The sequence below is a fragment of the Adiantum capillus-veneris genome, chromosome 22, assembly GCF_014529385.1.
Source record: "Adiantum capillus-veneris isolate H3 chromosome 22, ASM1452938v2, whole genome shotgun sequence".
NCBI lineage: Eukaryota > Viridiplantae > Streptophyta > Polypodiopsida > Polypodiales > Pteridaceae > Adiantum > Adiantum capillus-veneris.
This window is the reverse complement of record NC_140952.1, coordinates 24,196,729-24,212,782: the sequence shown is the minus strand read 5'-3', so window position 1 is coordinate 24,212,782 and position 16,054 is coordinate 24,196,729.

The following is a 16,054-nucleotide window of genomic DNA, read 5'->3' as shown; positions in this document are numbered from 1 at the left end:
GATTTATGTCAAGGTTAATGCAATCGAGGTGAGATCATGCATTCCAAAGCTTAAAGCAAGAAGCCAAAGATGATCACAGAAGGAAAATGGTTTCATCCCAACTTGGATGATATGTACTTTCATGTTTCAAATACAAGCCAAAAAGTAATTTAAGTTCCCAATTCAAGCTGCCGACACCTAAAAAAAATCAACTAGAAGAACTCTCTCTCTCTCTCTCTCTCTCTCAATTGTTGCTCGTTTCCACAATTCTTGCATATCGTGAGTCACTCGTTAGCTCCACACACCCCACATGGTATGTTTCTTTTGGTCCCTTAGGTCATATTTGACCTTGAGGACAATAAGGATCTCTCTCTCTCTCTCTCTCTCTCTCTCTCTCTCTCTCTCTCTCTCTTGTGTGTGTGTGTGTGTGTGTGTGTGTGTGTGTGTGTACACCAAAAGTGCTCCAATATCCGAGACATCAAGGCCCGAAGACGACGGGGTGGCCAATGCAACATAGGTAGGAAAAATTGCATGTATGCCACCAATATGGACTATACTATTTTGAGTTTTACATGTAGCGGCCAAGTGGATAATTTTCAATAGTGTAATTTGGACCTCAATTTGTTTTCAACCCTTGCATTGTTAACCGACCAAGCCAACGGATATCCAAGATGTCTAACAAGTTGATCAAGCTTCACTATCTCACCTAGCCATAATACCGACTGCCAATCCATTTGATGCAACGTTAACAATTTAAATTTTTGGAAATTCACTTGTAGACCTGCAGAGCCAAAGCCTATAAAGATGCAGTGCTTCGATGATGCATTGAACATCTTCAGTCTATTTCTCGGCCAAAACATGGAGTCATCCGCATACGCTTGCGCCACAAAATGATCTTGAGATGGCAGTTCCAATCCATATAAACACCCAGACGCGGTTAAGGAGTCCAGATACAAGAATGGAGGGTGCGTAACAATAGCATACAACATAGCACTCAAAGGGCAACCTTGCCTAACCGATCTACCAAGATCCCATAACCGAGTCGGCTCACCATCAAGAATTCCAGCAGATTGACTATTCTCATATAGAAATAGACCACTCGACACATTCTGGAACCAAAACCCAAAGCCATCATAATCTGAGCAGTGAAGTCCCAATGAATAGTGTCAAATGCTTTCTCTATATCAACCTTTATGATAAGTACATCATGTCCAGTATATTTCACATACTCAATCCCAACGAAAGCATTTGGGTTCTCATGTTACAGCAAGAAAGGTCACTTTGTTGTTGGTGTTGGTTGAGCAAAAGCAGCCTTGGACGCAAATGTTTGCGTTTTTGCGCTCTCATGCGGTTTCTACACCAGCTTTTGGCCATTGACAGCCGTCATATTGGAATGTGGTTTTACGTAAGTTTGAGGCCACGATACTTGGATGCCCTTTTGCTTCTAGCTTGTAGCGGATTGGAAATTAGTCACATGGGAATTGTTGTGGCATGGTAGAGATGATACCTGTGAAAACTCACTTCGATTAAAAAGTTTAAAGTGGAGTCGAGTTTTTGATCAAACTCTTGTTCAATGCTCCCCTAGACAGGCTTATTTTCTCTCATAGAAAGGTATTGACAGCATAACTAATGTGATAGAGGCTGATGGACAGGTGCTCTCATTCAGACAGGCTGGTCTTACCTTTGGGCTTGGGATGCACTATAGATGCATGTGGGACACCATTAAAAATTTGGTTGACTCCATATCTCGTGTTCCACTGTTGGTTATGGAAAACCGAATTTCTGATTGGCGCTACACTGGTTCTTCGGCCTCTTTGATTTTTGCAAAGAAAGTGTACTGCCATTTGCAGTCGTTCTCCTGGATCTACGAACACTGTAATAAGGTATGGAATATGAACAAGAGTGTTACATGGTGGCGGAGTAAAGTCATGAAAGTGTGGCATGCGAAATTGCCTCTGAAGGAGAGATTGTTTATGTGGAGATGCATCGTTGGGGTTCTCCCGATTGGCAAATTTTTGAGATCTAGAAGATTGACCTCTTCACGATGTGTTCTGTAACATTTAATGGACTAAACTCTTGTGTGTAGCGGAAATTAGCATGAACATAGTGGGCATTTCATTAGAATAGATTCCTAATGAGAATTACAAGAGTGCTTGGGTGGAGAGAGCAACAAAAAGCATAACACCTAGTTAGATAGCATGAACAATACTTTCAAAAGAGAGAGAAATTAAGCTATTGACAACAGTTGAGGACCGGATTTGCATGGAGCCGGTCCCCCCTCCAAAAGGCTTTGTATTATGGTTTCTCCCATCAAGAGAGACATTGTACAATACAATTCTTTGTGTTCCTTCAAGACTAGCTAGTGCAATGAAGATGAAAGCTTCATGCACTAAGCAAAACACTTAGCAAACACAACATTAATTATCCCCGTTCTCAGACCCAAGACCTCACACACCTTCGAAGATGGTGAGAGCTAGCAGGGTATGAGAGTAGATTGAGAGGAAGAAGGAGTATCTTACGAGAAAGATGTACATCTCCTCACATAATCACTCATATTAGCATAGCTTAGCTTAGTAATTAGCATGGTAGAGGAGATGAGCATGCATTGAAGCTTGGATCTTGGTTGGATTTGCATCCACATGCCAAGAGGGTGTCGATGTAGGCTTCTATCTCACAAGCTTGGAGTACGTGATGAGCTCTCCATTAAAGCTTGGGAAGAGATAGTCTTTTTCTTGCTTCCCACATAGACTGTGTGAGAGTGTGTGTGTGATAATGCCTTGCAAAAATCACCCCCCTCTCTCTCTTGGGCGACCCCTCTTGCTAATTGCTCTGGTTATCCTCCCATTGGACCTCCCCAGGCCTAGCCAATCACATTTAAGCAGCATAAGTGATAGCCTTCTGACATGTGTCCCCCTTTCCCCTTTTGTGAGAGTAATTTAATAATTCAACTAAACTCTCATTGGACCCCTTTGCCTCCTGGCCAATAAGAATCAGGCAAGCCATTGGGCTGCTGAATGCTCATTGGACCCCTTGGGAGATTGTCCAATAGTCATCCGGGAGACTTAATTTTCATTGGTTCTTTTTATTAAGTGTTTTTAATTAATTAAACTAGACTTACTCTAGCCTAATTCTCATTGGTCCACCTCCAAGGCCATCCAATAGGAATTGGGTACACCTTGTGGGCATCTGGGCTAGGGAGCTGACATGTGTCCCTCATTCCCTTTGTGTAAAGGGAGCTCGTGTGTGTGTGTGTGTGTGTGTCTTTCGCTCTCATCCCCTACATGCAAGGCTCGCCCCCTCCCAAGTAGGGATTGCAAAGACTTTTTTGTACACACACAAAGCATCCAATTCCCTTAGGGTTGACCTTTGGACACAACCTTTGAATTTTGGAACCTTAGCATTTTGGAAGTCTTAATGGGCTGAACCTTAGGGTCTTTTTAGCCCATTGTTGCACATGGTTCTTTTGCAGATGCCCCCCCCTTTGGATCCCTATTTTCCCTCCTTTGGATCCCTACTGTGGTCGGTCTGCTAGCTTAACCAATATTCTAGCTTTTTCTCCCCTGGCACTTCCCCATATTAAATGATCAGTTTAACATGAGAAAATAATTTAGGAGAATTAGATATTGATTATTATGACATTACCTCTCTCTTGAAATCATAGTCGTCCTCGACTATGGTGTAGAGAAGATAAAGCATATTCATGAGTCCTTTTCTTAGCGGGTAGAGGATCCCTATGTTACCCTACGACATCATTCCACAATGGATGACTAGTCCATTTGGCACTTGAGAGCTTGAGGCTGCCGCAAGCATGTCTGCACATTAGTCCTATCAATCTTCCATAGTAGAGTGACAAGCTCTACTTGGTGTTTGGGAGACGTCGTCTCCGCAAACTTAATCTAAGCATGAATACTACTTCATTTTTGTGCACAATAAAAAAAAAGAGAGTCTTATAAGACAAAAACTTTGTTCATTTTTAACATTTTGTACATTTTCTTACTCTTGGGAAGCATTGTAAGCATTGACAAGGTTTAGGTTATCCTTTAATTGTATGCCTTGCATCCATCTAGCATCTTCAAAAGGATAATTCTTAAACTTAATAAGATATCGTCGGATAGTCTTACCGCCTCTTAATACCTTGTCTTCATGTCGGAGAATGGATTCGGGCTGCAGCACCTCCTCTTGGTCCTCGATCTCCGGTGGGTCTTCAATAGTTGGTTCTTGAGGTGGCTCTCGTTTGTAAGGCTTTAATAGGCTCACATGGAAAGCATTGTGTATGAGCCAATGATTGGGCAACTTGAGTTGATAGGCCATCTCATTGATTGGCCTAAGAATCTGGAAGGGACCATAGTACCTTTTTGCTAGTTTAGCATAGTACTTTTGGTGGCCCGTAGGATTCTTGCCCGTCGTGTGCCTTAATCGAGCCTTGGGAAACTTTAATAAGACCCAATAATTTTCCTTAAAGGCTTGGGCTCTTCTGTGCTTGTCAGCAGCAGCCTTTTGCCTTTGCTGTGAGATAGAGATAGCATCCTTAATCTTTTGAAAAGATTCTTGTAGGTCTCGGCTATACTCATCTGCAGCGAAGATCTTCCCATGTACCTTAAGTAGCAAGGGACTTTTTGATCTTCCCTCAATTATCTCAAAAGGTGCTTTTCCCGTGGAAGTATGTACAGTGTTATTGTAAGCATACTCCACTAAGGGTAAGTACTTCTCCCATTGGGATCTTTGATCTACTTCCGTTAAATAGGCTTTTAGTAGACCGAGAATGGTTAGGTTAGCTATTTCACTTTGGCCATCCATTTGTGGATGATAGGCCGAAGAGAAGTTTAGCCTTGTCCCTAAATTCTCAAAGAGACCCTTCCAGAAATTAGTAGTCATTCTAGGATCTCTATCCGACACTATGGACATTGGCAAGCCATTGTACTTGAAAATTTGTGAAATGAAGAGGGTTGCCATTTGATGAGCTTTGATAGTCTTTTTGACAGGTATAAAATGAGCTTGTTTATTGAACCTGTCTACTATCGTCCATATATCCGTATTCCCATGGATAGACTTAGGCAATCCAAAGATAAAATCCATGGATATACCCTCCCATGGTGAATCAGGGATTGGCAAGGGTTGAAGCAATCCAAGTTGCTTCCCTCTATCAAATTTTGTCTTTTGGCATACCACATACTCTTGTATGTTCACTTTCATGGTAGGCCAATAGAAATATGTTTCAATTCCCTTTAAGGTAGACTGAATCCCTCTATGCCCCGCATAAGGTGGAGCATGAGATTCATACATTACTTTCGCACGTAGTGAGTTAGTAACGCATAGTCTATTACCATAGAGAAGATAACCATCTTGTAAAGTAAATGGTTCTTCTTTCTTCCCTAATGCAAGGGCTCGAATCACATCTCTAAAATCGGGATCAATAGCGTACTCATCTATCATTGAAGATAGATCATTGTGAGTTGTTATGGAAACCGCATTCACTCTCGGCCATCTTGAGAGTGCATCAGCTACTTGATTATGCTTGCCAGCAATGTGAGCAATATGAAAATGAAATTGCGAAAGGAAATTTTCCCACCTCATTTGTTTGTTGGAGAGCTTGGTCTGCGTCATGAAGTACTTAAGACTTTGGTGATCCGTTCGCAGAATGAAAGGAGTCCCCAATAAATAGTGCTTCCATGAGTCTAAGGCATGTAGAACTGCAAGGAGTTCTTTTTCATATATGCCTAGAGCTTGCTCAACCGGGTCGAGCCTTCGACTCTCATAGCCTATGGTGTACCCTTCTTGAAGCAAAGCAGCTCCAAGGCAATCACCACAAGCATCACATTGGACCTCAAATGGTTTTGAGAGGTCCGGTAGTGTAAGCACAGGTTGAGAGATAAGCTTTTCTTTAAGCTTTTTGAAAGCATTGTTCTCCTAAGCAGACCATGTATACCTAACGCTTTTCTTTGTTAGGTCATGTAATGGTCCCGCAATTTGTGAGAACTTTTCTATGAAGCGTCTATAGTATGCACACATACCTATAAAGCTTCTTAGTTCATGAAGATTCCTTGGTTTAGGCCATCCTTTTATTACCTCCAACTTTGATGGATCCATTTGGATGCCATCTTGAGAGATAATGTGACCTAAATACTGAATCTCTTGCAAGAAAAATTCACTTTTCTTTCGATTACATAAAGTTTATTCTCTCTTAAAACTTGAAATATTACCTGGAGGTGTTGCTTGTGTTTGTCTAATGAATTAGAGTAGATGATAATATCATCAAAGAACACTCCAGTGAAGGTTCGATGAGGCCTGAACAACTTCTCCATCAAGCGGTTGAATGTGGCTGGTGCATTGGTCAATCCAAAAGGCATGACAATGTATTCGTAAAGACCAAATGTGGTGCGAAATGCGGTCTTTACAATGTCTTGATCAACTATCCTTATTTGATGATAGCCACTTTTTAGGTCAATCCTACTGAAGTAGGTCGATCCTTGTAGCTTATCAAATAGGTCTTCTACCCGTGGAACGGGAAACCTATTCTTGATAGTGATCCTATTTAGTGATCTATAGTCGACACACATACGATATGTGCCGTCTTTCTTTTGCACTAATAGCACACGTGAGCAAAATGGAGATGAGCTAGGCCTAACCATGCCCTTCTCAACTAACTCATGCACTTGCGGCATAATCTCCTCTTGTTGAGCTTGAGAAACTCTATAAGGAGGTTTGTTAGGCGGTGAACTTCCTGGAAGAAGTTCAATTGCATGGTCATCATCACCTCATTTAGGAGGTAGCTCACAAGGGATGTCGTCAATAAAAACATCTTGAAACCCCTTGAGAAAATTGGATAACTCTTATTCCTTTTGGTTGCTTTTATTTTCTTTTGCTAAAGCATTAGGTTCATTTTGAGAATCTTTAACAAAAATCATGTACACGGAAATAGAGCTCTTTATTGACTTGTTGAAAGCTGGTGTATGTACAATGGGAATAGTGTTACCCATTTCCTTAGCATCTATATACATGTCTTTTTCCCTGAACTTAAAAGGAGATTCTCCTTTCAGGAAATTTAACATTGGCAGCCAGGCGGTCAAACCATGGTGCCCCTAGGATTACATTCTCATGCTTGAGAGGAGAGATAAAGAAGTCCTCTTTGTCCACATAGCCTTGGACATGAAGCCTCAATTTCCCGATTAAGGGAGTGGCTGAAGCTTCTTGCCCCTTGAAGGCATTGTCTACGGGTAGGACATCTCCCATCTCGTATGCTTGTATGCCTAGCTTGGTGGCCAACTCTACAAATATAAAATTGTGAGTAGAACCAGGGTCAAAGAGAATAAAAGCATCATGTTCTCTTACCTTTCCCCAAGCATGGCATAGAGGAGATCCTTTGTGGTGAATTTGGTGAGTCTCCTCCTCTTGGATTTCAACCAAGGAAACTCTAGGAGGATCTTGGCAGTTGTTCTTTTGGGGACAAGCGCGGTACGCATGCCTTTGTTCGCCGCACTTGAAACACCGGTTATCCTTGCGATAACGCTCAAGCTCTTCAGGAGAGAGTTTGTTTTTACCTTTGTAAACTCCCTTCTCTTTAGCTTTGTTGGAGTTGCCCTTAGGAGACTTTTGGACATTGTCCTTCCCCTTAGGCTCGTTGGAACCCTTGTTTTCCGTGGGCTTATTATTTCTTTTAGCCCCCGTTTGGAAATTGATTCGAGAGGCCACCATAGTATGGTGTATTACCGCCGATATGGTACGTGGCCTTTGGGAGTTGACATACTCCGCCATTTCTTTGGTTAAGCCCGCACAAAATTGTTGCTTTTTCTCTCCAAAATCCAAATTTTTGAAGACAGTGGCTTTGAGTTGTAAGTCCCAAAACTTGTCTACATATTTGTGGATGGATTCATAGGGAGAGAGCTTTAAGCTTCGCCATTCGGTGAGTACTTTGTCTTTGGAATCGGTGGCCAAAAACTGCTTCATAATGGAAGCTCTTAAAGCTTTCCATGTTCGTGGAGCTTCACCGTTGGCTCGTAGGCTAGACCACCATTGCCTGGCGGACTTTTGAAAGTGCATAGCTACATGGTCTAGCTTAGAGGACTCCGTGAAGCCCTCATCTCCAAACGCCGCATCGAACTATTGGATAAAGGCCAAGACTTTGTCCGTAGCACCAAAGGTACCATCATAGGTAAGGAAAGAGATTCTCTTCCCTCCCTCTTTGAATTTCTTCAACTTGGATGACCTCTTCCATGCGGCATAGGATTTCCTATGGCCTCTTCTTTTTAATGGTTCAAAGGTTGCACCATCACTTTCTTCAGAAGGTGAAGAATTTGAAGAAGGTGGAGAAGAGGGTGACCTCTTTCTCGCCTTTTTCTTGTCTTGATCTTCGTTGTGTTCACCATCACTTTCATAAGAGGAAGAGGATGAAGAAGATGGAGAAGAGGGTGTCCTCTTTCTCGCCTTTTTCTTCTCTTGCTTTTTATCATCCCTCTTTGAATTATGATGTGGAGAAGAGTGTGATGGTCTTCTCCGCTTTGGTGGTGATGGAGAGCGTTTAGCCCGCCGTCTTCGTGGAGCCATCTCCGCCGAGGTGGCGGGAGACTCACTTCTTTCTCGTTCCTTCGGTGGAGGCTCTTGAGTTCTCCTTTGGGAAGGAGATGCATCTTCAAGAAGTAAATTCTTGAGCCCTTCGTATGGATTCTTTTCTTCTTCCCGAATCGGAGAGAGACCTCTTTTGGGAGTCTCACAAGGAGGCTTCCTAGGTGTTCTCTCGTCATGGTGATGAGCTTGGAGAATCCCGTGAGCACGGAGCTGCCGTTGCACTTCACTTTGGAGAGATGGATTGCCCATGGCTTGTTGAAGCCTATAAACAAGATAGTTAACAAGCATCGGAGCATCATTAGTAGCTTGCTCATTAGCAAAATCAAAGTTATCAACATTAATTTCACTCTCTTTACTATTGTCAGCCATTCTAACAACTTTTAGGTGTAAACTTTTTAGGTGTACTTTGACACTTCAAGCCCTAGTTGCTACTTCTCTTTACCCCTTTAGAAAAAGCACTCAAGCTACTGTACCCGTGGCTCGAATACCATTAATTGCAAGGAATAGAAGAGAGGGTCTTTCAACACCAAAACAACACCGACTCCTGTCAAGCTTCTAATAGCTCAATAGTGGTTAAGCCGTAGGCAAGCCCCGTAGGACTCCACTATTAAGACCATAGCTCGCGACGGTGATGCCCCGTTAACTGCACGAAGGCAGGCGCACTGCAAGGCTGAAAAATCCCTATTCTACTTACTCACAGGCAATTAATAATACCAACCATTTATAGCTAGCTTGAGGACCTTCCTTCTTGAGCAAGAAAAGAGAAACCTTGTGCTCTGATACCAATGTAACATTTAATGGACTAAAAACTTGTGTGTAGTGGAAATTAGCATGAACATAGTGGGCATTTCATTAGAATAGATTCCTAATGAGAATTACAAGAGTGCTTGGGTGGAGAGAGCAACAAAAAGCATAACACCTAGTTAGATAGCATGAACAATACTTTCAAAAGAGAGAGAAATTAAGCTATTGACAACAGTTGAGGACCGAATTTGCATGGAGACGGTCCCCCCTCCAAAAGGCTTTGTATTATGGTTTCTCCCATCAAGAGAGACATTGTACAATACAATTCTTTGTGTTCCTTCAAGACTAGCTAGTGCAATGAAGATGAAAGCTTCATGCACTAAGCAAAACACTTAGCAAACACAACATTAATTATCCCCGTTCTCAGACCCAAGACCTCACACACCTTCGAAGATGGTGAGAGCTAGCAGGGTATGAGAGTAGATTGAGAGGAAGAAGGAGTATCTCACGAGAAAGATGTACATCTCCTCACATAATCACTCATATTAGCATAGCTTAGCTTAGTAATTAGCCTGGTAGAGGAGATGAGCATGCATTGAAGCTTGGATCTTGGTTGGATTTGCATCCACATGCCAAGAGTGTGTCGATGTAGGCTTCTATCTCACAAGCTTGGAGTAGGTGATGAGATCTCCATTAAAGCTTGGGAAGAGATAGTCTTTTTCTTGCTTCCCACATAGACTGTGTGAGAGTGTGTGTGTGATAATGCCTTGCAAAAATCAGTCCCCTCTCTCTCTCTTGGGAGAGCCCTCTTGCTAATTTCTCTTGCTATCCTCCCATTGGACCTCCCCAGGCCTAGCCAATCACATTTAAGCAGCATAAGTGATAGCCTTCTGACATGTGTCCCCCTTTCCCCTTTTGTGAGAGTAATTTAATAATTCAACTAAACTCTCATTGGATCCCTTGGGAGACTGTCCAATAGTCATCCAGGAGACTTAATTTTCATTGGTTCTTTTTATTAAGTGTTTTTTAATTAATTAAACTAGATTTATTCTAGCCTAATTCTCATTGGTCCACCTCCAAGGCCATCCAATAGGAATTGGGTACACCTTGTGGGCATCTGGGCTAGGGAGCTGACATGTGTCCCTCATTCCCTTTGTGTAAAGGGAGCTTGTGTGTGTGTGTGTGTGTGGCTTTCCCTCTCATCCCCTACATGCAAGGCTCGCCCCCTCCCAAGTAGGGATTGCAAAGACTTTTTTGTACACACACAAAGCATCCAATTCCCTTAGGGTTGACCTTTGGACACAACCTTTGAATTTTGGAACCTTAGCATTTTGGAAGTCTTAATGGGCTGAACCTTAGGGTCGTTTTAGCCCATTGTTGCACATGGGTCTTTTGCAGATGGCCCCCCCTTTGGATCCCTATTTTCCCTCCTTTGGATCCCTACTGTGGCCGATCTGCTAGCTTAACCAATATTCTAGCTTTTTCTCCCCTGGCACTTCCCCATATTAAATGATCAATTTAACATGAGAAAATAATTTAGGAGAATTAGATATTGATTATTATGACATGTTCGATGTGGTGCAACAGTTGAGACCATTCCACATTTACTGTGGTTTTGTTCACATACGCTGTCGAGAAATTTGCGGTCTTGCCAGGAAAGCACCGGGCTTATGGCTGTGAGAGTTTGTGAGAGAACTCAACAAAAACTATATGAAGGAGTTAAACCATAGATGCCATGAAGACTAGGGTTTAGAAAGAAGTGCAATCAAAGAAGACTCACTCTTTCTCTCTTGCATTCACACACACAAAGAAAGAACGCAAAAGAGAATGTCAAAACAATACGAAGATGAAAACATCAAGGCTATGGTCATATCGTATCATGGGTAATATGAAAGGGTTAATGGATGAGTTAATGGCATTCAATCTTGGCTGACCAAATAGGCTACGAATTGTTCTTTGGAATTGTAGTTTTGTGCTTACCATAATATATATATTTTGTCTAGTGATTGGGATTAATTGTGTGTACAAATCCTCTTGGTTCATAGCAAGATAACTACGCTTACATCAAAAGAAAAATTATAGTCTATGAGAGGTAGTATGATGGGATCCGGTGATAGAAGTATTTCATTAAGCCTTTCTGGGCCAAAGAGAAACACTATACGTTGTTGAAAGTGTATTTTTCGGCTAATCCATACGTTAATTCTAATAGATCGTACAGAGTGAAAGCGATAGAAATGATCATCATGTGGGTTGTTCATCTAGGATAGTATGTGAGAAATGTAGATATGAGAGAAGTGAAGAGATGAGAAGTTTCCCTCCCAAGCCCTATTCTTGCCCGTAGGCAATAAGGATACTGCGGAGAGAGATATACCTGTAGCAAAGAGAACCTAGAGAGGATGAATTACTAAGAATGAGAGAGATAGGCTTGGTTAAGGAGATGAGATTAGATATATATATATATATATATATATATGCTGGATTAGAGATGAAAATGAAAACAACAAGAAATCAAGAAAACATCAATGTAGAACACATCTTACTTGAAACCCTTCGGCACCATTATTGATGGGAGAGAGAAGAAGAGTGGATAATTCCACTTTGATTGATACGCCAAGTACAACACCTTCTTTTATTAGAGTTGATCCTCCAAGTATGGCGTACAAGAATGGCTAGTTTTCCTCTAGGAGAAAGTGTAGGCTTGGGCTTATGTTAATGGGGCTAAGTACAATTAGGCATTACTACTCACTCCCTCAAGAATTCCTCTCATCAATGGCTTGAATGCTTGAGTTTCTTCCAAGGAAGAAGAGGTCCCCTTTTATAGGTGAAGGGAACCCACAAGGGTTTACACAAGAAGAGAGGAGCCAGTGTGAACAGGAATTGGAAAAGTTGGAAATGAGCTGTCCCTGCATGATGTGGGCAGACTGGGGTCTAGTATTTTGATCATATCTCCTCAACCGTAGCTCCAAATAAAAAAGTAAAAATATGGGCAGAAACTTCAGCTCATTAGCTACGATTTTCATTTTAAAATCATTCTCCAATTCGGATTGGAACCTTGTGTAAAAAATTCATCAAAATAGGGTCCATTTCTGGCAGCAAAAGTCTTCATGTGGTCCCCTTAGCCTAGACTTTCATTTGATTCCAAAGGACACCTCATGCCATATGAAAGCATGACATTGCTCCTTGACAATGTTTTGTAATCATGCCTGCAATAATGCATTAAAATAAGTGTATCTTTGAAATCATGCCACCTAGTGTCCCACTAGGATTTCATTCCCTCCTAGTAGCTATTTAAAACGAAATATAAGAAAAATATGAAAAATACATAGAATATATATAGATTGTAAATTACTCTAGATATAGGATCTAGATAGGGTGTGAGATAATAATGAGATGGTAGAAAGAAGAATCAATGCTTTTTTGCCCCAAATTAAAGAGGCGGAGCTATTGACACTTTTCCCATAGTATTTTTTTGATGGTAAAGTAAGAATACATTACCCTTGAGATAAATAATAAGATGAGATAGAAAGCTTATTTTTATACTTACATATGCATATGTACATTATAAGAAATATAATTATGTATCTAAAAAAAATACAAGATAGATTTTGTAGCATGCGTTCCCACTATGTACGTGTCACAGCACGACATCCACCCCCTCTAAACCTGCACATCCTCCGGTATGTGCCACATTGACTCTTTGTAAGATTGTACATCTTCCTTGTCTTCTTCTTCAGTGGATGATTCCAGGGCTTCATGTTCACTTTGATCTTCACCTGTGTTTCTCTCTTCTTCCTCATCCATATCTTCGAGATCATTGTCTCCTCTTCTCTTAAACATTTTAATCCTTTTTCCTGCAATGGGAATCTTTACTTCTGTACCATCTAGTTCAGACAAGCTGTAAGTAGCATTTTCATGCACATGCTTTACAACATACGGTCCAAACCATCTTTTTGAGAACTCACGCATGACTGTATGCTGGTTATCAAGGCTACTATCATACACTAAAACCCAGTCACCTTTGTCAATTGCTTTGCTCCTGAGTCGATGTCGCTTATCAAAATAGTCCTTGTTTTTCAACCTTGCATTTTTGAGTCGTTCTTTTGCAGCTTCAATGTCTCCAGGTCTTCTCTCTAGCTGCCTTATACGCAGTGCAAGGAGATCTTCCCTACTAAGCCCCTCTTGCCAAGGTAGTACATTCCATGTAGGAATTGTATCTTCAATCGGCATCACTGGCTTTTGACCATACATTAGCTCCGCAGGCATGTAGCCAGTTACTGAGCTATGTGTTGTACGATCAGCCCATAAAGCATATGGTAACAGTTTTGGCCACTCACCAATTCTTCCTTCGCAAGCCTTGGCCAAAGCTTTGATGATAGGAGGATGCCCTCTTTCACTCTTTCCATTGCCTTCAGGGTTGTAAGCTGTAGTAAGAGAAAGCTTGATCCCTAATCTAGAAAAGAACTCCCTTACTTCTTCGGCATCCAGTTCACCTCGATCTGCAGTGATTTTTCCCACACAACCATAACGGCAAATCACCTCATCAAGAAGGAATTTGCACACAGCTTCTGTGGTCTTAGCTCTTAATGCTCTTCCTTCAACCTGGTTAGTTAGGTCCTCTCGTGCAAGAACCAAGTATCTCATCTGCCAGAGTCCTAAAGGCATCGTGACTAGATCCACAACCCATTTATAGTGCATGGCTAGTGGATATGTAGGGTGCAATCCATCACGATGTCGAACATTTGAATACATTTGACAAGTTACACATGACTCTACAAACTGAGATACATCTTTATACATACCCTTCCACCAGTATTTTTCTTTCAACTTGGAGAAGGTTGCCCACACACCCCTTTGTCCAGCCCATAGACTCTCATGAAACTCTTGCATGAGCTTTACTTGAGTCTCTTTTTTACATATAACCCGTTGTGGTGTAGCACCCTTTTGTTTAGGATGCTTCCACAAGTAACCATCCCTTAAAAAGTACCCATATGCTTTCCTGCGTATTCTCTTGAATTCTTGTTCAGACCAATCATCCTGTTTTGTTAGAGTACTCAAGTACCTTCCAATAGAAAGCCAATCACCTTCATAAAGATCTTTCAAGAACAATTCAAGTGAATTAGTCATGCAGACATTGTTACCTTTGACATGAGAGATAGAATAGAATTTTGTGCCTACATCATCTCCCTCATCAATCATTTGTGACTCATCTTCATACCTTGCCCTTGATAGCATATCTGCCACTGTATTGTCTTTACCTGCAATGTGCTTAAACTCGGGATTTAAGGACTTAATGTAGGCAATCCACCGCAACATAGCAATGTCTGGTGTTGAGCAGCTTGTAATCATCCCAAGAAGTGGTAGACAATCTGTTTCTACAACCACACATGCACTAATTAGGTACTCTTTCCCACTTTTCAAGGCTGTAACCATACCCCATAACTCTCTCTTTATCTGTGGATAGTTTCTTTGGCGAGCACTTAGTACCTTTGCTCCAAATCTTACCACATACCTGTGTCCTTCTTTGTCATCTTGCCCTATTGCCCATCCAATCCCTGTAGGACTGGTATCTACTGTCACAATCACTGGCCTTTGACACTCATAGTCTACCTTTCTTAAAGTCGTTGCTGACTGGAGTAACTCCTTTAGCTTTTTCATGGATTTTACATGTGCTTCTGTCCATTTAAACTTTTGATTCTTTCTAAGCAGCTGATAAAGAGGATCAGCTACATGTGCATAATGTGGAATCCAAATAACATAGAAGACACATGCTCCCAGAAACCTTCTAACCTCAGTGATGCTAGTGCATGTTTCTTTCATTCTTTGGATGGCATCTACCTTTGATGGACAAGGTTTCCTACCATATGGCCCGCATATGTGCCCCACAATGAGCACTTCTTTGACACCAAACATAGACTTTTTCCCTGACAATGTAAGATTCACTTCTTCCAACCTAGACAAAATTTTATCACAATCATTTATGTGATTTACCACAAACCTGCGACATCCCTTGAGATCCAAAGCTTCATCTTTGTCATTTTCTTCACATCCTTTGATAGGCAAATCATCAATGAAAGGCATTGTGATTTGAGGAATAAAGTCACATAAGACCTTATTCATCCCATTCATCATATGTGCAACCGAGTTGGTTGCTCCCTGTGGCAAGGTACACATCCTTACCAAACCCAAAGGTGTCCTCATGGTTGTCAAGTCTCTGCTTTCGATTGCGAGCTGAAATTGATCATACCCTGAGTAGAGATCCCCCATTGAGTAGATTGCCCTCCCTGCAAACGCCTCTGCAAATTCATCCACAATTGGACCTGTTCCTACATTTCTAATTGTAACCTTGTTCACTGGTTGCATATCTTGGATGAAGCGTAGAGAACCATTCTTCTTTGGAACTGTGAACCACCTGTTTGAGTATGGAGCACAAGAAGGCTCCAAGATTCCCATTTTGATTTTCTCATTCAGTAGCTCTACCAACTTTGGCAAATGAGCCTTTGGAACCGGAATAGGCCGCAGATTCCAAGGCACATGAGGTATTGTGAAAATTACCATAGGAGCTACAATATAAGGATCAACACATCCTATCTCATGTGGCTCAAATGCAAAAGCCTTACCATGCTTTGAAAGCATTTCTTTGAAGCACTTTGTCTCCTCCTGTGTTAGAAACTCCTCGCAACCAATCTGCAACTCTTGAAAAGACTCCTTTGTGAAGGTATGTCCGATCTTTTTAGGATTCCACAAACTTGGTTGTAAAGAAGCCTGTTCA